This window comes from Aythya ferina (genome assembly GCF_964211825.1).
Source record: "Aythya ferina genome assembly, chromosome: 4".
Lineage (NCBI taxonomy): Eukaryota > Metazoa > Chordata > Aves > Anseriformes > Anatidae > Aythya > Aythya ferina.
In genome coordinates, this window is record NC_140300.1 from 55,033,425 (window position 1) to 55,058,682 (window position 25,258).

At 34.4% G+C, this 25,258-nt stretch overlaps 1 protein-coding gene across 12 annotated transcripts in view; it reads left to right on the forward strand.

Annotated features, from left to right (window-relative positions):
- Nucleotides 1-25,258, forward strand: part of TENM3 (teneurin transmembrane protein 3) — a 1,337,386-nt gene that overhangs the window by 52,883 nt on the left and 1,259,245 nt on the right. For all 12 annotated transcript variants that reach the window (XM_084518183.1, XM_084518194.1, XM_084518190.1 and 9 more), the window contains exon 2: nucleotides 1,456-1,572. The gene's annotated coding sequence lies outside the window, so the exon portion shown is untranslated. The remainder of the gene's footprint in view (nucleotides 1-1,455; nucleotides 1,573-25,258) is intronic.

Genomic DNA, 25,258 nt, shown 5'->3' on the forward strand with positions numbered 1-25,258 from the left:
GTAGGAATACTTAACTCCATGAATATAGGATGAGGAATCACCTCTAATTCTTTAGGAAAGAATATGGGGACAGTGTATTTGACGTGCCATCCTGTTACATGCGTAGCCAATTCCAGACTTTTTGCTTCCTTACGCAAGTGTTTGCCCGCCTTTCCTATCAGCTGCAGCAGAGCTCAAGAGGTGTTAAAATGCCTGGCAGACATCCTTTGGCAAATCTGAAAACATTTCATGCCTCCATCACCCTTCATGAATTGAGGCACAGCATACTAATTTCTACCTACCCTCTTACAGGGTTGATAATCTGTAGCAGATGCACAAGGGATAAACTATCTGAAACTGCTAAACCTATATTCATGGATCTTGAGGAGCCTAATGTGTAAGCATGCACAGCTTGTAGACTCAAGTTGTCTATAATTTAAGACAAACAAACAAAAAAAAAAACACACACCAAAATACAATGTATGTACATACTGATAATTCATCAAATTATTAAAGGTATAGAATAAAGACTTAGAAACAGGTTCCTTTAGCTTGTGAAGCCAAAATGAGTGTAGGTATATAATAAATTGTTGCCAAGGAGATCAGTGTAAACTGTTAGCTGTCTCCAATTTAGATATTACAAGAAATACTAGGTTTAATTTGCAGCAAAGCTTGGATGCAAGAGATGAGAAAAAGTCTTTGAAAAGTAAGAATGATTAACTGAAGGACTGGATTGTTCATCTGGAGGATATTCCAGATTTGAAACCTTGAGCATTGACTAAACCTTTTTAGAGATTGGACAGGCATTTGTCAGTACCAGTTTAGGTCTGAAGCAAGGTCCAGCTGGACCCTGCTTCCTGTGAGCACTGCTAGGACATGTAAGCATGCCCACTTTATGTCTGTTACTTCTTAAGTCATCTTTTTAGAATTCTCCCAAGTACATAAATAGGAACCAGGAGAAGGAGTAGAAGGTTCTTCTCTTTCTGCTGAAAGACCAAATGAAAATTATGAATCAACTCTAATGTTAAAATAGACAAATTTATTTTGCGTATTCTGTATACTACAGTTGTTCTTCATGTTGAATGAAAACCTATTTGCAATGTTTTGGAAGGCTGGGCCACTCCCCTCTGTGTTCATCATGTTTCTGCTCTTAGACCACCAAATGGCTGTTCAGGTGTAACAAAAACACCTGTTTAAATCTACTTGCCAGCTATGAGACTGAAGAACTCTGGAATCATATGGGTACCTCAGAATTACATGAGGACAAAACTAAAACTCTTGTTTTCTATAATGTGGTAATTCCATTATTGATGTTGATATTGGTATATTGATATTGATATATTGATAAAGTAGAGTGTGGACTTCACAAAAAAATATTGCTCAGTATATCCTTTGTTTGTTTCTATGTTTCTAATGATTTGGTTTATGGTATATTCTGTATTTGATTGTACTTATTCTGTAATTGTTATTTCCTAGGTGTATCTCCAGAAAAACAAAAAAATAATCACAGGATCAGAATACACTCTGGATTTTCTTCCCACGTGCAGACTACGCCTTCTGAAGTGTTGAATCCATGCACAGCAACACCTTCCTGTAAGTAGACTCTATCAGTGTGAAACACATTGTATAAAATTTTTATTGGGTTCCTGTGTAATTCAGTACTCAATGAAGAAAATGGCTAATTCAATATTCAACCTAAGAAACACTGCCATGTATTGACGTATGCACAAAATATTGAAAGAATAGTGAGAAGGATTAAAACATCTTCTGACAGATGATTTTAGATGATTTAGACAGTATTATCCAGTTTTCAGGAGTGGTAACTGTACATTATATATGGGACATGTATCAAATGAAATCACAAGGCAAGAATAAGAAATAGAATTACAACATGAAGGACCTGTAAGGGGAGCAGTATTTACTTTCTTGCTTATGACCTTCTCTCTGTTTCACTAAGATTAACAACTGATTATAATCTCTTCCATGTTTAATTGCTATTAAATAGCAGAGATTTGCAATGTCAGTACTAACATATTAGTTATCTCAAGAAACACAAAAAGATAGTTCTGAGATGGTCAGAATGGTAGTCAGAGTGTCTGCTGTGGTAAAGCGACTATTGTCAGTAAAGTGACTTGAGTACTTTTAAAACTGAATTTTATCACACCAGTACAAGCCGAGATGTAAACCTCATTATTGTTATAGGAACAAATGGGTATTTTGAAGTACATGGAATTTGCAAAGTATTCAGGCATATAAATTTTGGTTTTCAGTAACTTGCACGAGGTGTTTGAGTTGGCATACTAGTTTTCTGGATTCAGAGTTATAAATTTTGCCTACAAAATAACACTGTAGAAGTTTTGTGATTTATTAACTAAAAAGAATGTAAGGGGATGTTGTACTGGTTTATTTGATAGACTATCATTTTTATATGGATGAAATATGTAGACTTGCAAATTCTCCTGGAAGATAAAAATATAATGCATTGATTGGGGGATAATATACCCATATTTTTTAGAAGTTTAACTTCTTGAAATCATTGAAATTCAGACATTGATGTTAACTGGAATATTCAGTGCAAAGTAAGTGAAACAGGTATTAAGAAGTAAGAATTCTTATTGTATTGGGCATTTGACACCGGGTCAAATAGATCAGTGTAATTTCTGCACTTTATTTTTTGTCATAAAATATCTGCATCTACTGAAAAGGCTTTTAAATATGCAGTATTACTGTAAGTCATTTTGTATTATTTTTTGCTTAAAGTTGACTATTCAGAGGAATCTAGGGATTGTAGTTTGCCATCTGTTACTTTAATTCTGTGCATTTTTACTACATCGGATGCAACTGTTCAGCCTGGCTTCATGATTTGGAAATAGGAAGCTATGCTTAGGAGATCAGGCAGTGTAAGGATACATCAGTGTTCATTTTCACTCATTTTGTGTACATCTTCACTCATTTTATTTGAACCTTCTTGAAGAGGGCAGATTTGGAAAGAGAAGGAAAGCTCTCAGTAGTATGTTTCTACAACTTTTATGGAAATGAATGACTGAGTGGAGAAGAGAGACAACCACATACTGACTGAATGTCTACAGTGTTCAACTGTATGATAATGCAGTTTGATTATTCAAACTATATTAGACAGTGGAGAATACAGAGGAGAGTAAAATGTTACAGTTGTCGCTATTATGGGAAAGATGTCAGATATCCTAACACTTTTTTACATATTAAAAGCATTCAAACACCAGTTGTAAATTTGTCAGAAACAAAGTTTCATGCTTAATGAAAATTCTTGATTCTAATGGCTAGTGTCAGTGTTCTGCTAAGCATTGTTTGCAAACCTTTTCAGCTTGGATAGTCAAAAGCTGATGACCCTGGATGAATGCTGATGCTCTTTATAGGTATGTGGAGTTGCAGAGGGAGGAACTGAACTCCATAAAATCCCTGAGTGCAGTCAAGTGAATCAAGTGTTTGCCTCCTTTGTTCTGAACTTTCTGTTTGTTGTCCTAGGTACGTTTGTAATTCCTTAGCATGCAGTGTTTTTTAATGGCAAGGCTGTTTTTTAGCAGTAACCATTTGTGCGTATGAAATAATTGAAGTTCACACAATAAAGCATAGTTCAATTTACTTGAACATGTAAATTGGCTCATTTATGAGTCACTTGTGCATGACTGGTACAGCGGTATTCCACATGATAAGTTCGGAAGCTTACAGTAATTGACATATAATAATATTGAAACAGATTGTTCAATACATTTATTTCTTTGACAAAAAGTGATCGATTTTAATTTGTCAAATTCTGTTCTGTTCTTACATTGAACTGAAAGTATACGTATTAAAACAGCAATGACTGTGAAGTCTGGTGAGTTAAAATTTGATCATTTGTTTTGTCAAAGAAACAAATCATGAGATTAACTCTAGAGTCATTGTTAAATTTAAAGTGCAAGGTAGTGGGAACACAAAAAAAATGCTTTATGATGAGTTTTTGTCAATCTGTATAATTTTTCAGTTAAGCAGTCATAAATCAAGGAATATTGTATTTTTTGAGGCTCATTAAAGAGACATTATACATTAGAATAGTGAGGCAGTCAGCATAATGAAATGATGAATGCCTATAACTATCTGTATGTAAATGATGTGAGACAGATTTGCTGGCGCTACAGAGGAGAATAACAATCTATTTGACAGTTCCCTGTAGGTGCTACTTCTGGATACAAGTGACAGATGTTAAATGTAAACCTCTTCAATAGCAAGCACTTATTAGCACTCAGTGGGGAAAAAATGGCAATATAGAATAAGACAAATAGCAGATAATGCCATTTAAATAACTTTGTTCTTACAAAGCTTTATTGCCAATGTGTTAAAAGTCTGGGAGGTTGGTTTTCTTGTTTGTTTTCATTGACAAAGATTAGGTGTTTAAGCAAACCTTTTGGAATTTAGAAAATTGTCATTTGAAACATTTAAGAAAATTCACTTGCTATGATGGGAACTGCTGATGGAAAATGTATGTATGACTCCTTTCTTGAACGATTTTTTTTTTTTGAACATTATTTGGTAAATATTTATCAAATCATTATTATCTGTGATAAATGTCACTATTATGTTTATTTGCTGCAATTGCTTAATTTACTAAATTAGTTTCAGTTGTTTCCAGTTATTTTTTATTTTTTTTTCCATGATAGCATGGAAGACTCAGCTCTGCAAGTTTTATACTAAAAGGGCAGAAGAAGTTAATGAAACCAAATAAGCAGTGGCAAATAATTGTTAGGAAGTCTTACATTTTTATTTCTAGGCCATTTGTGTCAGGCCTAGCCTGAGATGTTACTCCTAGAAGTATAAAATATTAATATGTGTGAGATTCACATCTCGATAATAATCCAACTTTTCAACAGAGATCAGCTTTCAAGTAGTTCAGGAGACTATCAAAAACACCTGATTTATCTCTTATCCTACTTTGTAATAGATTAGGTTAGGGATTTATATTTCTTTTAAAGTATGAATCTAGACACATGAATTGATTTTTTTCAAATTGTCAAAGCTTACTTTAAAGCTTTTTCTTATTTATTTATTTATTTTTTTAGATAGCCTGTCCGTAATATATATTTTTTTCCGATCTGCCAAGCAGATAGGAAAAGGTTAGATTGGAAAGGGTAGAGATTAAGCAACACTAAAAGCAATGCCACGTGCCCGTGGTTAGATTCCATACTGCCTTATGTCTTCTGGTATTCTGAAATCTGTGACACTATTTGTGCTTTCTCTTTGTTATCTTTTGTCAACTGTTAAAGCTACCTTGTGTTGCTTGCACTAAATCTCTTGGGAACTTTGAGTTTCACTGCACCAATGCAGTTTGTAATCCCCTTTCATGGTATTAAATTATCAGCCACATATGCACTGTGTCTGACTTACTGGACATATTTATTGTTCCCCTGGCTATTGTGCTTGCTAATTTGTTTCTTTATTGCTTTGCCTTGAGTTAGGGAATATTCATCCTCAGTTCTCTGAATTCTTAAAAGAACAGCTAAAGTTCATTCCGATGTGCATTTTGCCATGACTTCTCACTGTTGCAATTCAAATGTACTACCAATTTAGCAACTTAATTTATCAAGAGGTTATTCTTAAGTAGATCCTGATTTATGTTCATGTAGAACAGCAGCAGGTTCAAAAGTGTAGGATGTGAATATAATGTCAGTGTGGAAAGGGGAGTAAAGACAGGTTTTAAGAGAGTATTTAAGCCATATTCCATGACTGTAACAGCCTCCTTGCATAGCCAGTTTTGGATGTAATAAGCAGCTTGTAAGTCCAGGAAATGTCTTTAGATTCTATTAGCCAAGCCTCCTTAAATGCAGACATGGCTTTAAGCTATTTTATCTCATTCTGTCTGCAGGAAAACAGAGTTGCAAACAAGATGCAGTCAGTTACATAAGAATGAAGAGTTTCTTATGCATGTAATGGCTCGACTTTTGTTCTCATTCCTTTGCCATTTTCAGATGTTCTACAGTCCCTCATACACCACACATACACATTTTTTAAAAACTGCCTTTCCTATGTGGTTGATCTGAAATATTTTGAAGAAAGTGAAAAAGTAAAAACAGAGAGAAGGAAGAGGAAGGAAGAAGGGGATGAAAGAAGGAAGTAGCTTTGTCTTTACCATGCTGTATCTACGAAGTGGTAAAGAGTTTTTCAGATGATAGATAGTAGGGTGTTCACAGCAGTTAGTGAATAGGCTAGTATTTGTGAACTGGGGAGAGTGTTATAAAACTGCATTTCCCAAAGAGAAAAAGTGTGATGGAGATAAATTCCTTGGACTAGAATTGTAGGCAGTTCCTGGAAAAGTATTTTCTTCTTGTATTTTATATTGCGTTTCTAATAAAATAGAGTGCCTTCGCTGGGAAGGCCTTATGGTGCTGTATCAGCATGGCTCAAAATACTTTGTTTCATTTTCTCTAAGCTCATTGCAATTTTACAAAGTAGAGTATCTGTTAAAGTCGGATCTTATAGTGTCTCTTTTGGGCATTCTTATACTGCAGAATGGAAGAACCAAAGCAACCTTTTTCTTTCAACCACTTAGAGCTTCTGTGATCCCAAACACGGTAAATGAGATCAGAGATGACTGCATCTGGAATTAAATTGCATCCCTTCTTCTGAGGTCACCCCTATATGGTCCTGTATGTTCCAACATGATGCTCTGAAAATCACTGGAAAGCAGAATTTTACTGGTGTCCTTAATTGTATGACTACAAATCACAGGATATACAAAATACTGAATTAGAAGTCAGAATTTGCTTTAGTCTTATTTAATTTATTTTTTTAACGTGTGTTTTTAAGGCACAAAGACTGTATTTAAAAATAAGAGAACCGTATAAAAATTCTTGAAGTGGAATAAATCTGCAGTCAGATGATGGATTTAAGTGTGTAGTTATGACACATCAAGCCACACCTCCCAGAAGAAAGATGAAAAAAAAAATGTATAATTATTCCATGAGCCTTGTCTGAACAGACAGTAAGTAATTTAGGAGTCTGAGGTGGAGAAATGTGCATCTTCATTAGGATCACAAGTTTTTGGGAAGAAATACAGGAGCTCAGGTACTTTCCATTTTTTATACGGAAGTCATTACATCTGTAAAAGAATTTTCAGATTACAAGGAGCTTTTGGGGAATAGGGAATACAAGTGGTATTTCTGTTTTAAATACAAATGTGTACATTACATTTTATTTCTATTTTAAAAGACTAAGTTTATTTGATGCTTTAATGGTTATAAGTTATTCATGTATTCTGAGTATATACCTTATAGACACATAATTATACACTATATGGACTACCTACAGTACCTAAACATACACCAAGTGTACACTGTATGTGCATGTCTATAAATATAGACTAAATACACACAATATAGCTATACACTTATTTTTTTTTTTTTATTTGTAAGAAAACAATTAACCATGGGTTAATAATTTACAATATAATGTAATTGCCTCTAGTACTTTGAAAAAATTCCTTTGAAATGACTTAATGAACTTCTTTGGCTAATCAGAAAGCCTACTGAAACATAAATGTTTCATCGCCTCATTACTTCTGCTTAGTGTAAATAATAAATTAAATACAGTGACATCTATGTAAACAACTGAGAAATTATTTCTTTCAAATATTTGAAGTCACATCACCAAAGAAAAATCATACTAAAGAAAATTAAAATGACAATGCCTGTGTGTGGTAGGTTGAGAGTTTTACTGTGCTGTCATAATTTTAAAATCAACTCACTTCTAGGTTGTACAAGAGTGCTTGAATGACTGCTATCTAAGCTTAACATCATTATCTTTATTTTACTTTTTTTTTTTTTCATTTATTTATGGGTTAAAGCTGACTGGTAGTCTACAAATAGAAGTCTAATTTTGACTCAAGTGTCTTTATCGGCTACATGTATCTGAACTTATGACTTCATTAATTGCAAAAAAAAAGAAAAAGATTAAAATCTCTTAAATGTGTTTTCTCTTAAAGATTTTTTTTTTTTGCATAATGTCGTAAGGAAGTGCTATAGGACTCATATAACTATCTCAGCTATTATTTTAAAGAGCTGGACCGCACGTTTAAATAATATTGAATGACAATCATATGAGCTGAGTTCTGCTGTATAAATGTGCCAGGAGAGTAGAAAATTCAAATGGTAATATTTTACATCATATATTTCCAGTAATCAAATAGTTAAAGCTGTTGTAATTTGTAATTCATTGCAGTTACAACATTTTTACAGAAATAATAATTTGATTAACCAAAATGTTAACAAAAGCAAAATGCTTGTGGATTTCTCGAGTAGAAAAATTAGAAAAGTCTTATGAATCAGTTCCAGGAACGTTGGCCTCTCTTCAGCTTTGGTTCAGTCTGAATGCCTTCAGACTGAACCGAAAATGCAATCTTCGTAAGTGATGTCAAAAGAAAGAATGGGCAAAAGGAAGGGGGGTAGAAAAGCATGTACTTAGGCAACCTGTTTGAAAATTTTATTGGATAACTTACTGATTTGGTTATTTGCATCAAGTATGCAAATAATTCTCTGATTTGCAAGTATGCAAATAATGCAAATAATTCACAAATATGAATCTGTGTACGTATCTGCTTTTGCATTGTGTGTGGTTTTCAAAATCTGGATTTAGATCTTATTGTTAGATTAAACTGAAGGAAAAAATCATATGTATTCAGTAAAAGTTCCTAGTTGTGCAATTCTATCCAGTTGAAAGGGGCTTAAAATTTACACATCAGTCTAGAAGAGAGCTCTCCTTGAGCAAAAGGCTGAAAACTGTTCTCCAGTCCTTCTGACATACAAGTATAATTTAATGGTAACAATGAAAGGAGACTCATAAGGATTTGTTACTTCACTGATGCCTTCAAAATTTGATAGCCCAGCAGCAAGAGCTACCATAGCTGTCATTCTCTACTATTTGTCAGTCTGTACTTTGTCTTCTTTCATAAGCAGGCTACAATTTTAGAACTTTATTGCCAAATAAGGACTGAAAGTCAAGGCAAGACTATGGAAAATGTATGGAAATAAGTTATTTTAATACTTATTAATACTTATACATTATAATTTTAATACTTATACATTATCTTAATACTTTTTGAGATTTCAAGATATATATACACACACACACATATATATGTATTTCAAGATATATATATATACATATCTTGAAATCTCAAAAATATGTATATTTAGTAGTCTCAAACAGTCCTTTGTTTTCCATTTTGAGATATAGCAGAACTTTTCCAAACTGGCTTTTTGGAGGAGAAAACAGACAAAAATAGATTTATGACTGGTATTGAAAATGCTGTGGACTGAGCAATTGGACTGCCACGTATTCTAAGTTTCCTCTTTAGCCATTGTAAAATTTTGACATTCAAAACTGAGGCTGAAGGTGAAGGATTATAGAGGAGACAGAAAGTATATTTGTAACTAAGTACAAAATAACAGTAGAAAAGAATAAACAATGGGAAAAGTACAACTCTGGACACTATTGAAGAGGGTGAGATGAAAGAATGCTTGAAAGAGAGGAAGATAATGAGAATTTTTTTTCCCATCTTAATTTTAGAGACTGCCATAACCTGAGGCAAACTGTTTGACATTGCAAAGCAGAAGCAATTATCTATTTTACTGAAGCGATTTCCACCTGAAAGGGATGGAAATTAGAAAATGGAAAGATGAAAAAAGTGGCTTAGGAATACTGTAGGAATAGAGTATGTATTTAAAGTCTAGTAAATCTAGATGACATGCATCATTTGGTACCAACAGTTGCACAAATAACATAATTTTGTGAAAAATATGTGCACATACAGTTAGATATATAGATGTATCTATTTTTATGTCCATCTATATACATCTGTACATACATCTATTTCTGTAGATGGGTGTGTTTTATCAGGTATTGTACACATCACTGGTAACTGAGTTCCATTATTTACATTCTTTTTCAGGTGAACTTTCTCTGCCAAAATTTTAATAAAGTTTTCCTCTTCACAGTTGCAATTTGCCATTATATTTGAGCGGTAAACTACTAATAGTCCTTTTGCAGCATAAGTGCTTGCTTAGTAGCCTAGAATACTTCACATTTTTTCCCTTTTATCTACTGCATATCTAAAGCTATGTTGAATAAATATGTAGAGTTGGGAGGGGGACAGGAAGGAAAGAAGGAAAAATATCTTAGATTAAAATGAGAAATGTAGCTTTTTTAATTCTGAAATGAATAAAATTAGCCTTTTTTAGTCTAATAAGTAATATTCTACTTGTTACAACATGATGGAGTTTGCACAAATTATTTTAAGAAAAGTAAATTCTGGGATTACCATTGCTTTAAAACAAAAACTTTTTTCTGACTCTTCCTGGACTGTATCCTACTGGAGACAGAAGAATTGATGGATTCTTTACCTTCTGCTCTGAAAAGCAAAACAAAGCAGAACGAAAAACCCAATCAGCATCATAAGTAACTAGGAAGAAAAGACTGAAAGAATGTAATCCAAGATAAAATTACTTTCTGTCAGTGAAATTCTCTATCAGTGTCAAATCACTGTTGTGTCATATTTTTATTGCTGAACTGATAATATGTAATTATTTGAATAGTCTGCTCAGACCTGATGACTAGAAACTCAGGACAGAGTATTTCTAGCTATGACAAAGGTTACCTAAGTCTTTACTTTGGTTTCCTTACAGACAGGTTTTAACCATTATTATTTCTTCATTTTACAAGTTCGTTCATAGAGTTTGCTTTCTTAAACATTCCTTTCCTTCTAAATATATTTGTTTTTAGGAAATCTAGTAGAAAATAGAAATCCTAATTTCTGCTTTATGGCCAAAGACATCCTGGATTTAATGGTTTGTAGGGGTATCTGTCATAACTTTCTACAATTGACAGCCTGCTGTGTAAAGATTCTAATGAAGAATTCAGTATAATAATAGTGTCTGACAGTTCTGATGATGTCTGTCACCTGGGTTCCAGTAAAGACTTCAGACCATTAAAAATCTGGAAGGGAGGAAGAAAAAGGCAGTTAATACAACTAACATATTTTCATAACCCAGTTTAAGAGCAAACTTGTTTTTTAGCTGAGTTAGAAACATTCTTTGTGTTTAGGTCTGTGGCTCATTAAGGAAGTTTTGTCCAAATTATTTTGTTTCCCATTTGTGAATACTGTGTGCAACCTGACTCACAGAACAAGCAATATATGCTTCCATCTTCCACTCACAACAAATAATAAAATTTTATTTCTAATATAGGAGAAGAAGTAGATGACATTGGTAGTAGAGTGATGGTTGGACCAGATGTTCTTGGAGGTCTTTTCCAACCTTAATGATTCAATGATTCCATGATTCTTAGTTTAAATCTACTTTTAAACATACATATAGAAACTGATTAAATAAACTCTAAAAAATAAAGTAGCTTTTTATCTGTTGTCATGATATTGTATAAACTCACTTTAGGATAGAATAAAACTTGTGGTTAAAAGTTAGCAAGGACTTTAAATCAGTCAGGAGTGGAATATTTCAACTCCCTGCAAACAATCTTGAGAAGATAGTGAGCAATTAAAATGGGGAACTAAGAACAAAAGTTCAAAGTCAGTGCCAACCAACCTTGAATGTCTCTTCAAGCTTATGTTATTCATCCAACCTCAGAGTTCTTGGTTACAAGCAGTACTACTACTACAGAATCCATTGTCTGTGTAGATATCTGTTGTAGCTCTTACTTAAAACAAGAAAATTATGAAAAGCATTCATACGCAAATCATAAATCACCAGTGTGTAACCTGCATAAAGTAAAAGAGGCAAGGTCATGGTAAATAAAAACTTGGAAGTTTATAATTCAAACAAACAAGCATATAAAAAATATTTGAGAACAGTGGAATTTTAGGGATGTCAGGGTTGAGAAAGCCATGTTTTTTAACATGCTCTAGACTACAGACTACATGAGTTTCATCCTGTATGCAGGTATGTGTCTGTATAAATTTAAGATTATTTATAAACCACCTCTCTTCCAAAATGTGCTCATACAATGCAATGATTGTTTGAATTTTCACGGTATCTTGAGGATTCAGATCAATCAAAAGGAAATCAACACTACAGTGTGCAGTCAAATTTTAAAAATTAACCATCAAGCAAGATATTTTACTATGCAAAACCAAAAGAAGCATGATAATGAAAGTAGTTGACTTACTACTTTTAGTTTGCTAGCATTTCATAAGAATAAAATCTAATTGTGTTGACCATACATTCTTGCTTCTTCATTAGCTGAAAGATCAACTTTGTTTTCATTTCTGAGTGCTTCAAATAAATTATTTTCTATTTGCTTCCTAAAATTAGATTTTCTTGGAAATGAATGAGTTTAAATAAAATGATCTACACTTTTTGCTTTAAATTTTGCAAATAAATATTTTATTACCAGAAATAAGCTTTGGGCGAGAGGGACTAAACGAATCAGATTTGCTGTATTAACACAATTCCATAAAATAAAGCACATTTTTTGAGCACTAACCTTGGTGACCCAGTGGGCTGCAATATGTTGTGATTTCTGATCTGTCAGAATTAAATCACAGAGCCTGCTTTTTGGAGAGATTTAGAAGTGTTCCAAGAATTAAGCCAGAAAAAAAAAGTTAGAATGCTTGATACAGACAGTGAACTTAGTCCTTTGTCTTTTTCAAGCCCTGTCTGGTGCCTATATTGAAAAACTTTAGAATTTCCATATTTTGCAATATTTAGGTAATGCAGTGATAATGCAAGTTATTTGGTAGAAAAAGCAGTAGTTGGAACAAGGAGTAGTTGATACCAGTCTTGACTACTGCTGTTTCATTATAAACTATCCACACATTTCTCTTTTCCAAGTTGGAATCCTCATACTGGTTTGGACCTCTATGATGCTGTTGGGAAGCTGGGATCACCTACTACTTAAATGCAGGAAAAGTTTCTCTACTATGTGTAGCCTTTCCTGAACTGACATTTCCTTTCCTATGGCATGTGATGTATCATTGAAGTTCTATGGTCTATCCACAGTGGCTACCAATATATCAAGTAAGGGCCAACAACAACAATAAGAAAGTGCATTACCCTCCCTGAGAAATTCGACAGGTCTTTTTAAACCCTGCCCATCTTCTAAAGGGAGCTCCTGGTGCCTGGCTTGTAACACTCATTTTGTAGCTGAAACACATCACAGCTGTGTGTGTGCATAAGTCCAGGTACCTGGCTCTTTCCGGGGTTTCTTCCAGCGGAATGGAGGTCTTCACAAAGCCTACGGAGGAAATGCAGATTAAACATAGAGTGATTGCATCTTCAGGTTGTTCTTCATTATCTGTCACTTCCTCATCATTTCATGTTAAATGATGACAGAGTTTAGGTGTAGAGCTGTTATCCTGTTTCTTAAGGAGTTTCTTGGAGAGGGTGTTTGATACTTGAATAATCAAAGAAATAATACTGCAGCACCTTTTTCTTAAGAGATTGTGATTTTCATGTGAGGTGACCCAGTCTTCGATACCATTAGATCAAAATACATAATTCTTTTGATCTTTAAGATGAAAAAATGGAATTTTGTTTTGTTCTTGATAAGTTCTTGTTTTGAACTTACTATGTATTTACATAATATCTTAAATATTGGCTATGCTTATTTACAAGTTGATGGTTCTGAGAAGAGAAATAATATGTGAGATGTTTGTAACTAGTCATCTGTTTTGATTTGCAGTATTTGGGGTTAATTAAAAGAAAGACAAAAGAGCAGAATCTGTACTTTAAAACTGGACCAACTGTTCTGTGTATACTTTTAACCATGGAAAGCACTTTATATTTTCATATGATTTGTGTGTGCATATGCAACTTGTATAATTGGATGTGCCTGCCTGTTTTTCATAGACAGAATTGTATATGCAGTTTGAAAAGTCTAGACATTGCTTCTTTAAAAGCAGAACGGTAGTTGACCTGTCTGCATGCAACTAATTAGGAGATTAGCTGGTGAAAGATCTTTCAGATATGGTCGCTGGCGTACATTCACCTTCACTTTACCTATCTCTCTTGGTCAGAGAGGTCTAACTCCCCCTTGTCTCTAAAAAAGTAGCATATAATTTTCTTTGCTTTCTTGGAGCTGTCAGTTTTAGTGTAAATACATTGTTTTAATGAGTATTTTACTGGCATAATACAGCTCTGTATCTCCCACAGCTATGACTTTCTAATTTAAAATAAAATATAACAAAATACAAGCAAATATAACCTAATACAGCATCATCACACCACTGAATAAATAGCATATGTGGAGTCTTAAGGAGAGAGAAGTTAAATTCCTGTTGTTAACCCTCAACCCTTATGTGAGGCATACCAGGACCATATGAAATACAGAATATCTGGTTCATTTCAGTGCTTCTAGGGCTGTTTTTGCATCCTGCTCACACAACAGGGATACACATCAATATATCAAATATCAATTCCATTTTTGCTTCTTTCAGCAGCTATCAGTTGCTCAAGTATTGGTAGAGTATTTAAAAAAAAATCAATAAAAATAAAATTGTACAAATACAATACTCATACTATTATATTGATAAAAAAAAAAAAAAACAAACAAACAAAAACAAAACCACTTTCCAATCAGACTAACATGCTTAACTGTTAAAGGAATGGAATCTGCTTCCAATAGAACCAGGAATTTAAAACAGTGAAATAAATTATGGGTTGTGTAGTATGTATGTGTTTAGCATACTTCAGCATATTGTCATATTTCATTATGTTTTGTCTTTTTACTGATATATCTTTTTATTTTGTCATATTTCATCATGACTTAGAGTCTCAGTGAAAATCTGTCACTGTTGAAAACAACAGCTCCGCTGCAGGATTGAATCAACTGTTATTGATTATAAAATGATATAGGTACTTTTTTTCTTCAACTGAAGTATCTGACAAATGAAACCAATCATTTCATAGGAGTCTGAATAATTATGAAGGTTACATTTATCTTCGTAAGTTATCTAAGTAATTGAAAAAGTATCTTCTGCTTGATGTAGATCACTTGCACAGAACAGTTACAATGTGAATGAGTGAAAGAACAGTGTATAGTATTTGAATCCATTGGTTTGAAGCAGGTTAAATTTGGAAGTAGTTTTTTTTTTGTGTGTGTGTGGAATGTCTGTGTTTGTTGAGAGTGGGAAAAATATGATTACTGTATCAAAATTGTAGGAAGCACACTGCCAGAAAATACTGTATACTGAATGCATTGAAATATGTGATACTAACTATGCAATATGAGTATTTACGGAAAACTCTTCAGTATATTTTCAAAAGCTTTTACAGAGCATGTGAGCATAGTTTAGTGTTATTTTAAACATATTCTTGTTCTTTTCCCCCTTTTTCATTAGAGAGCTGCTAGAAGCAGGAAGTAAGTTTACAGTCTGCCGCAGTCTCCCTGACTAAATTCATTTATGAGGCTATATTGCAACTCGGAAGCCAGACATGTGCTAAACTATCATTGTGATATAAGTTGTATTGCTTCTGTTGGTAAAAATGATGCATAAGCATAAACTGAACCTCATCTGGTGCATTAGGGTATGAATAGAACTATGGCAGATTGGATAATGTTAGACAAATAATAGGGAAGGCTCAGAAATATTATTTAAAATATTGATGCATAAAATCTGCTTTCTTACCTACTATGTGAGAAGCTTTTGTTAGCCCTTCTGTAATTGTCTCAGTATTGTCTCTTTTGGGATCTTAATATAAAATACACAGCAGATCAACACAGAAGAAAATTTTGCTGAGGGAAGACCTGCTAGTGGAGCATCCGTACAGGTGCCATGCACATGGTTCTTCAAGTGAGGACTCCAAGACAGTGGTTTAACCTAGGTTGATAATTAAGCACCATGGAAACTGCTCGCTCACTGTCCCCCAGTGAGGTGGAGAAGAGAATCAGAAAGGTAAAAGTGAGAAAACACATGGGTTGAGATAAAGATGGTTTAACAGGTAAAGTGAAAACTGTTAGTGCAAGAAAAACAAAATAGGGAACTCATTCATTATTTCTGATTGGCCCACAGATGTTTAGTCATTTCCAGGAATGCAGGGCTTCATCACACAGAACAGTTTCTTGGGAAGACAAATGCTATGCCTCCAAATGTCCTCCCTTCTTCCTCCTTTCTGTGGTATGTTCTGCCTTTCTTCCTCCTTTTTCCTGTGGTACGGAATATCCCTTTGGTCAGTTTGGGCCAGCTCTCCTGGCTGTGCTTCTCTTAACTTCTGGTTCCTCCTCAGCCTATTTGCAAATGGGACAGTGTGAAGAACAGAAGAGTCCTTGACTCTTTGCAAACTTTGCTCAGCAAAAAACTAAAGCACCAGTGTGTTGTCAACACTGTTTTCTTTACAAATTCAAAACATAGGACTGTATGAGCTCTGAAGAAAATTATATCTGCCCAAACCAATGCTGCTAGAGAGGAGACTATTCTGCTAGATGATCTTAGATGAAACATCTTGTTTAAAGGCATAAGTATGTTTCGGGTCTGATATGAAAGAATATGTAAAGTGTCATTTTTCTTCTTTTTTTTTTTTTTTCTGTCAATCGGCATAATATTGACCAGTAGACTCTCATGTAACTAATGACTGCCACAGGGTTTGGCATCAGAACAGTTGAGGGACATGGCATGCTCATGGTGTCTGAAGAGGCACAGACAGGGAAGCAGAGGAAAGACACTGAAGCAGAGAGGCGGAGGGGAAGTTACAGGGGGTGCAAAAGGAGAGACAGCACACTGAGTGAGTATGTGAGAAGACAGAATGCAAATCAGGAAGTAACTGGACTTTCTTTCACCTGCAAAAAACTTGTCCAGTTTAAGCTCGTCTTGCATGGTTCATTTCTCTGTAGTGCTTTTAGATGCATTTTGGTTTTGTTTTTGAAATCTTCTCCTTATATCTTGGTCCAAAAAAGCCTAGGGGATTAAAGCAGTATGTTTCACACTGGAAGTTCATCAGATTGAACCATACACACTGTTACTTTGAAATTGAACAGAAACTTGTTTGTTCTGGGGGACCATTTTAAAGTTTCCACATGATTTACATATAGGCTTAATTTGATTTATAGCAACTGCAATGAGTAGGATTCATATTGTGAAAGTGCCACTGATTCATGCTGTCTCTTACATCTTTGACTGCTCTTGCCCAAAAAATTGAATAAGAAAGCTATTCTCGATCCGTTATTAAAAGTTATGAATATAAATATGTCCGTAATGTAGTTATTCTGAATGCGACAGACAATAAAACATTTACGTAATTGTATAAACTAGATAATATCCTTGGTAACTTTTTTTTTATTTTTAATAATATATTTTCAGTGTACCTGTTTGATTTCATGTATTAGAAGTTTGCTGTTCTTGACACACTCTATACTACACCTTATATACTGGTGTTTAGAGACATTGATCTATATGTTCAAATATAGTTACATATATTAACATCTTGATTTATATTCCAACTATGTAAGCCTTCTAACATTTTCTTCTACTAATATTCAAAAAACACATTTTCTCTATGACTTAAAGCTGTTGTAAGAAATACCTTCCCTTTGTATTTAAACTTCTTTAATAGAAGTTTAATGGATGGTCTTCCCATTAACAAAAAGAAAAAAAAAAAAAGATTATTGTCTTTTGCATGTTAATTCCTTTTTTTTGCTTGTGACTTCCTTCACATGTTCTGTTATCTATACTCAAAGTTATGCCTTTGGGACCATATGCATTTAAAATTCCAGTGTAACTACTGTAGGCAGAGAGAAGTTTGCTAGCAGTGTTCCAGTTCTGGTTGTACACCTGCTGCTAGCAGTATTTGCCTCTCACTGTGCTAGTTCACAATGTTGGTTATAGTACGACCAAGAGTTACAAGGTCTGAATAATATCCATCCTCCAGTGACCAAGCAACTGCAGAGCTTTCCTGCTTATTCTCAGGAAGAAAGTATACCCTGTGTGGTGTTTAGAGGGAGGATACCATTTTACAATTCATGAATCAGCACGTAACAGTTACTGTTTAGGCAGCACCACCCATCTTGAGATTCAGACTGCAATTCAATCCCTACTTTGTCAGTCAAAGAGTGTGCTTCTAATGTACCCTTAGTTAGCCCAGGGAGCTATATCCAGAAGATATCTGGATGAAATTCAAGAAGTACAGAGAGGCCAGAAAAAATATCCACAACTACAGAGCTATTTTAAGACAGCTTGGTTAGTTGGGCATGAATTGTAGTGTCAGGAAAGTAAATTACCCTGATTATTTTCTGTGCCACAAACTAGACTGCTCACTGTATTGAAGTTTAAAGCTAGCTCATATGTCTTCATGTTAGGTCACACTCTGCAATGTCACATGTTATTTAGTTACCTGAAATATAAAATAGAAAGGTGCACAATGCTCTTTTATTGTAGTGTCAGAGATAATACTGTGCAAAATTCTAATAAACTGCAGTTTGGAGCAGAAAATATTACGGATGCATTGTATATACATATGTATTCAGTGCTTTGGTAAGATAAAAATTCTGCATGGTGAAAATCACAGGATATTAAACCAACTGCTACTTAGTAAAAACCAAAAAAAAACCAAAACACATATTATTATATATTTAACAGTTCCACATAAAGAAGTTTTTTAGTATATTTAAAAGTCTTAATCCAGAAATATCCAAGAGATGATCTAAATGCCAGAAGAAAACACGCAAAAAAGAAAGGAGATGAAGGGTCCTGATTCAGTTCACAGATTGTTGCTTATATCACAGTTACTTGCCTGTACAACTTCATAATTCTATACTGTTAGGAACATAGATCATGTTAGAAGATTATTTGATTTACATACAAAGCAAACCTGAGATTTGCTCAATCGTTCAGATTTTTGCCTGTAGTAATCCCTTCAGTCAGGAGTTTCTTTTGCCTTTCTTTTTAAAAGAATAATACTGTATATTTTAATGATTAATGAGGTTCTGATTTAAAAGTTATTTTGAAGAATAGACAAGTCCCTTAGCTCCAAGGATAAACAGCAAACAATAATAATAATAACGAGGTAATTCAAAGCCCAGCTGGATAATAACCTGTTGCCAGGAACTTTTAAAATATGTATCCATCATCTGCAAGTATTAATGTGAACAAATTTATTTGAAGTATCAATGGATATTTATATTTGGTTTTCATTTCTTGGAGTTAGGAATATCTCACAATATTTAAGTAGTATTCTAAAGTATTTTTAGTTGAACTGAGGAAAATACTTAAAGCAATATATTTCCTTGTGTAGTTCAATGCTTTCTCTAAATACAAACTTCTAGACAAATGCTTCCTTTAGTCACAAAGAACTAAGATATATTTAGGTCTTATCTTTCTCAATTAGAAATGCTTCCCTTGCTGAGTCACAGAACCAAGGAATGGTTGTGGTTGGAATGGGCCTCTGGAGGTTGTCTGGTCCAGCCTCCCTGCTGTAGGTGGCTCAGGACTACATCCAGGTGGCTTTTCAAGATCTCCAAGCAGGGAGACTCCACAGCCTCACTGCGCAACTTATGACAGTGCTCAGCCACACACACAGTAAAAAAAAAGTGTTTTCTGATATTCAGAGGGAGCCTCCTGTGTACCAGTTTGTGCCCACTGCCTCTTGTCCTGCCATTGGGCACCACTGAAAAGAGCCTGGCTCCATCATCTTTGCACCCTCCCTCCTGAGTCTTACAATTTTTCTTTTGCATGCAGTACCACGTGTTCCAGAATATACTTCCAAATAGCATAAAGGGTTTTCTGGACATGGAGAACATGGGGAGGCTGTCTCTGTTTTTAATACTGAACTGTTCTCAATTACATTGTAAATGTTTTCCTTTTTTTTTTTCCTTCCCACATGCATTTCAGATGTGTTTACGTGTGTTACGTGTGTTTAGTTTGTGATACTAAAATAGGGAGATTTATGCTAAAATAGTTATAGACAGAATCATTTTTTAAGTATAATTAGTCACTTTAAGCTTCCAAATCACTCTAGTGCTGTTGAAAGGCTTACCATGGCTCTCTTGGTTTTAAATACTTGTTAGAGTATATAGGAGATGCATTTGAAATTAAAATAAGTTTGGCCAGTAATTCATTTCCAAATCTGTTTTAAAGCTATTAAAGGAACTTAATATTCTTATAACAATTCACTTAAGTTTAGTCCATAAGGTAAGTCAGGTATTATTTAAGGTTCTATTATTCATGCTTTTCTTTATCTCTTTATCACTGTAGCTTGAGTATTTAGATACTTTTAAAGCTATTTAAAATTCTAATCCTGAAAGGACTGTTTGCTCAGTCCTTTCAGAAACACACACACCAAAGTTAAAATTCCACCCAAGCCAATATGATGGATCAGGCTTATATGCTTAATGAACACTGCATGATGAGGAGGTAACTAGCAGCACAGCCAGCTGCATTTGATTACCCAGTGTTGATGACCATCCTCACACCTGCCATCAATAGGAGGGAAAGGAGTAGCCTGAGCTCAGGAACTTTGGTTTACAAATGGAAAGGCCAGGCTGTTCTGTTACTACAACTCTGCCAAAAATAACTAACCTCAGAATTTTTAGCCTGTCTTTTAAGGAAGCAGGGTTAAAGAAAGATTATCTTTTCCAATTCCTTCTAATAATTTTTGAACCTATTCAGCCACATGGCACAGTGAAACAGAAGTGTTAAAGTTGTTATATTAATTAGGTTTCAAAATCTTAATAGCTCTTTATTAAGATTAGCCAGACATCTGGAGCTAACATCTAGACCACCTGCATTCCAGTTTTACTTCAGACCAGCTTGGCCTTTATACCTGGTAGCAGCAGTTGAGGTACCTTAATGCTTTTCTCAAACATTTTCTGGTTTAGTTTCATCCTAAACGAGTCTGTGTGCTCCAATGTTTTTTGCAAAGGAAACCGAAGCGTAATAAGTAGGTGTGGTTAGAAGACATGTTCTGAAAATGCACTAGTGATCAAACTTTAAACAACAGTGTGGATGTATCTTAAGGATGCTAGCTACCTGTGAGGTAATTTATTTGCATGCATGAGAAGCTGAAGGCTCAGAGTAAAGGGAGATACAATTTACGAGTAACAGCTGATATATTCTGGGGTTATGGAGGACAACAGAAGGACCTCTGAGTGTTTCATACATACTGTAAAGGAAAGAAGAGAGTATTACAATGCAAGGAAAGGGTGCTTGGAACACAGAATGCAGGAATTTGTGGAGCAAGGTATGAACAGGACAGCCTGTTTCTCAAAGACAAAATTTGTAGTCATATTTTCCGTTATACTTTTTCCAGTTAAAGGTAACTTTCTATAATTTACCATAATTAATTTTTTTTCAGTCTGTTTTTCCAAGCTGGGTCTTGCTCAACTACTGTTGTGCTCACTTGCTGCTTTCCTGTGTGTCCCTGCTTTTTTTCCTTTATACACATTAATTCTACCTTGGCCTGTATTTCTCTGTCAGTATTTGGTCTGTTCTAGTCAGATTGATTACTCTACTCCTTACTATTATGAAGAAGGAAATAAAACTTGGATATGGCCTTTTCTTGTCATAGTGGGACACTGTAGCAACTTCACAGTACATAAGAAGCAGTATCTGCAGAAGTCTTTTCCTGATTAGGTTTAGTTGTAGACAGTATTGAAAAGTTTGCAGATTTTATTTTGGAAAATATAGGTGAAGCTGAGCTGTACATACTGGTATTGATTTTGCCTGTAACATGATAAACTCAAATTGTCTTAGTTAAGATTGTGTAATAACATAATGATAGACTATCATTATTTATTTATTTATTTATTGTGTAAGGTGTAATTTCAAATACAGCTTTTAAAATAGGTTTTACATTTAGATGAAGCCTGGGACTTTCTGAACCTGTAACTTTCTTGTTTGTGGATGTAGTGATTACAAATGGGGGTGACAGAACTTCAGATTTGTTGACATTAGTGAATATTCCTACTGATTTTAAGAATAGGTTTTAGGATAGGTGAATAGTAGGTAAATGGTTCATTTTCGCAACAATTTTGAGTTATTGTTAAGATCCAGTATTACAGTCATGTTCTTTTGCAGGCATTGTGACTTGTATATCTTATTGTATCATATCACAACTCACAGCACAAGTTTGTTTGTTTGTTTTTTTCTAATTGATGCAATTCTCATTCTTTTTTCTTTCCCACAAGGGTTGTGAGTAGTTTTTGAAACATGTTCAACACAGATTTTCCTGTTTATTTTATTCATGCAAGTATGTTTCCATGGAGACAATGCTGGAGTTCATTTCCATTGCAGTTCTAGTCACTCATTTATCTGTTGTTCAACAACAACACAAATCAACTTTTCTGCATGTTGTGACAGCCCTGAGGTGATTCGTTCACAGGCTCTCTCTAGAGTTCATTTCTATGTTTGCACTTACACACACAGAGATAGCATGGTTTTCATTGAAGAAAAGCACTGAAATCCCATTTACTTATGGATTTTGCTATCTGATTTGGGTATATCAGTATTAAAGAATGCATTTCTGGGGAATAATCTTCATCCCATGTTGGCACAGGGACCCAAGTACATACCGTCTTCTTCCAATTCCTCGCTTCTTTTCCTGACATCACAGCAAAAAAAACCCTACAGCATTCTGAGCTGGTGCCATGCTGTGGGCCAGTGTTGGGATGTTGCTCCAAAGAGAACATGGCCTCTGACTTTAAGTACATTGCTTGAGATTTTCAGCACAGATTTTTGGCCCTCAGGCAAGGTGGTGAAAAAGTGGTCTGCACTGGTTAGAGCTAGTCTTCTCAGGAACATCTTGAACATATCCAATTGCACTGTAGTTTATCAATATAGTTCTTTATAGTGTGCTGCTGATAGCGTGCTGTAGTCATAGAGTGACATCACTGTATTTGAATATAGTTACAGTGTTTTAATTAATTTTTTGTAACTAATGACTACTAACAATTATATGTTTTTAAAAATAACGGAACTGTGGTCATAGTTTTGATTGAATAGATAAAAAAGAAGGTAAAGTTAAAGGCAAACACCAAAGAACTGAATACAGGCTCAAGGAACTTAAATTTTTGCAATATATTTCTTTCAAATCAGTTGAGACTAAGAATCCAATTCTACTGAGATTAAGAACTAGCAAAAGCCAGGCAGATAGGCTTTTTCCATAAGAAAGATCAAGTCAAAATAAACCATTACTGGATTTATAGTTTAACAATTATGTTGCAAAATGAAGATATTTACCAAAAAAACAAACAACAACAACAACAAAACACAAACAAAGTGGAAACCTAGATAGTAAACAAACTCACAAAAGGAAGAAGAAAGAAGTAATAAGGTTATGCCGTTGTTTCTTGCCAGTGTTACTGAATCTATTTGTGGTTGTATAACAACTCTTTGATTGTCAGATTTTAATGAAAGTCCTTTGTACTGCTCAGGAACAATTAAAGGGTTGTTTTTTCCTCTTTTGGTCTCTCTAACCCTCTGCTCCGTGACTATTTTCAAGAATGTAGTCCCCAGCCACTCTGGAGGAGCGTGTTACACATTATAGAAAGTAAACAGAAAGTTCTAGGGAAAATAGTTTTAGCTTGGACTGTTTGAAAATAAAATTTGCACATGTGCAAAAAAAGGAACTGCAAAGCTGAAGCTATCTTTAAGCTGTCTTTATGCTTATGTTTTGTTTTCCTGATTTTTGAATATGTATTAATTACTTCATGAAAGTTATGCTACCTTGTACCCAGATTAAACTAAGGTATTTTGATTTCCATAAGCTGTTTCCAGTAAGCTTAGTTAGGAGATTTTTGTCAACTTCATGCAGTAGTTCTTAGGCATTTTGTAACTGAAAAGGTCTCAGGTTATCTTTCTCTCCAATTTAAATGCTGAAAAGAAACTAAAAGGGTTTGCAATCCATCTGTCTGTATAATTATACTATGATTTAAATTGCTTGGTAATAGCAGTATTAGTAGTCTGCATTCCTTGAGGCACTGATGTAAAGCATAACCTGTCTTCCTTGTGTAAAATTGACCATATGTCATCATAATACATGCCACATTTCCATAGAGTCTTTGGGAAATTGTTTTTGAGAAAAAATAGATGTTCATATTGCTTTCTTTCAGGGAGGCTGTAGCAAGGTGGGGGTTGGTCTGTTCTCCCACGTGCCTGGTGACAGGACGAGGGGGAATGGGCTTAAGTTGAGCCAGGGGAGTTTTAGGTTAGATGTTAGGAAGAACTTCTTCACTGAAAGGGTTGTGAGGCACTGGAACAGACTACCCAGGGAAGTGGTGGAGTCACCATCCCTGGAAGTCTTCAAAAGACGTTTAGATGTAGAGCTTAGGGATATGGTTTAGTGGAGGGCTGTTAGCATTAGGTCAGAGGTTGGACTCAATGACCTTGAGGTCTCTTCCAACCTGGAAAATTCTGTGATTCTGTGATTCTGTGATTTGGTGTAGAATACAGTGTATTCTAAGCCAGTTTCGGGTATTTTTTGTTTCTCTTAAAGTGTAATAATTAAATTCCATGCTTGATTGTTACAATTTTCCACTTTATTTTGTTGTTATTTCCCTCTATTCTGATAATAACCTTTGCACTTGTTAAAATGCAATGAGATATATTTTATTTTAAAATTAGGGGAACAAAACCTTTGTTTTGTTCCATTAATATATTTGAGTTTTTCATGATACTACTATAATTACTCATTTTAAGAAGTGATTGAGCAGTGGAGCTATTCAAAAGTGTGATTCCTGCTTTACTTTAACTCCATGATGGAGATAAAGTAGTCTTGTTGTGGTCCCTTTTCTGTCATTGAAGCCTGAGGAAGGAAAATTATTAGGTTATTCTAGAGCAGTCTGAATGGGGGGGGACAAAACAAAACAAAAACAGGCTGCAGTTTGCTTTACATTGCATCTCAAAAGCCCTAACTAGGAAAGATTAGTTGGGGTACAATAAGTTGAAAATATATTTGAATCAGTTCTGTAAGCTTACACAGAATTCTCATTATTTTTGCAACTCATGTGCATGATATTAACAGAACTGCAAAGAATTTGCCATTGTTATGAGAGTTCCAGATAATTGTACAGTCTACAGTAGGAGGCACCTTCAAGCTTTGAGATTTTGAAATTGATTACTGTAATTTGCAGGAAAACAAACAAAAAACTAAATAACTGTTATGTTCATATCACTTTTGCACTTTTTTTTTTTAATTTGAGTTGGTTTACAAACCTCACTTCTTCCGCTAGAAGTCAATACGTTTTTAGGTTTTATTGAAAGGAATATATACATGAGGAGAGAATATTCCATATTTCCCAAAATATGTATTTAATACAAAGAGGGATGAATTTG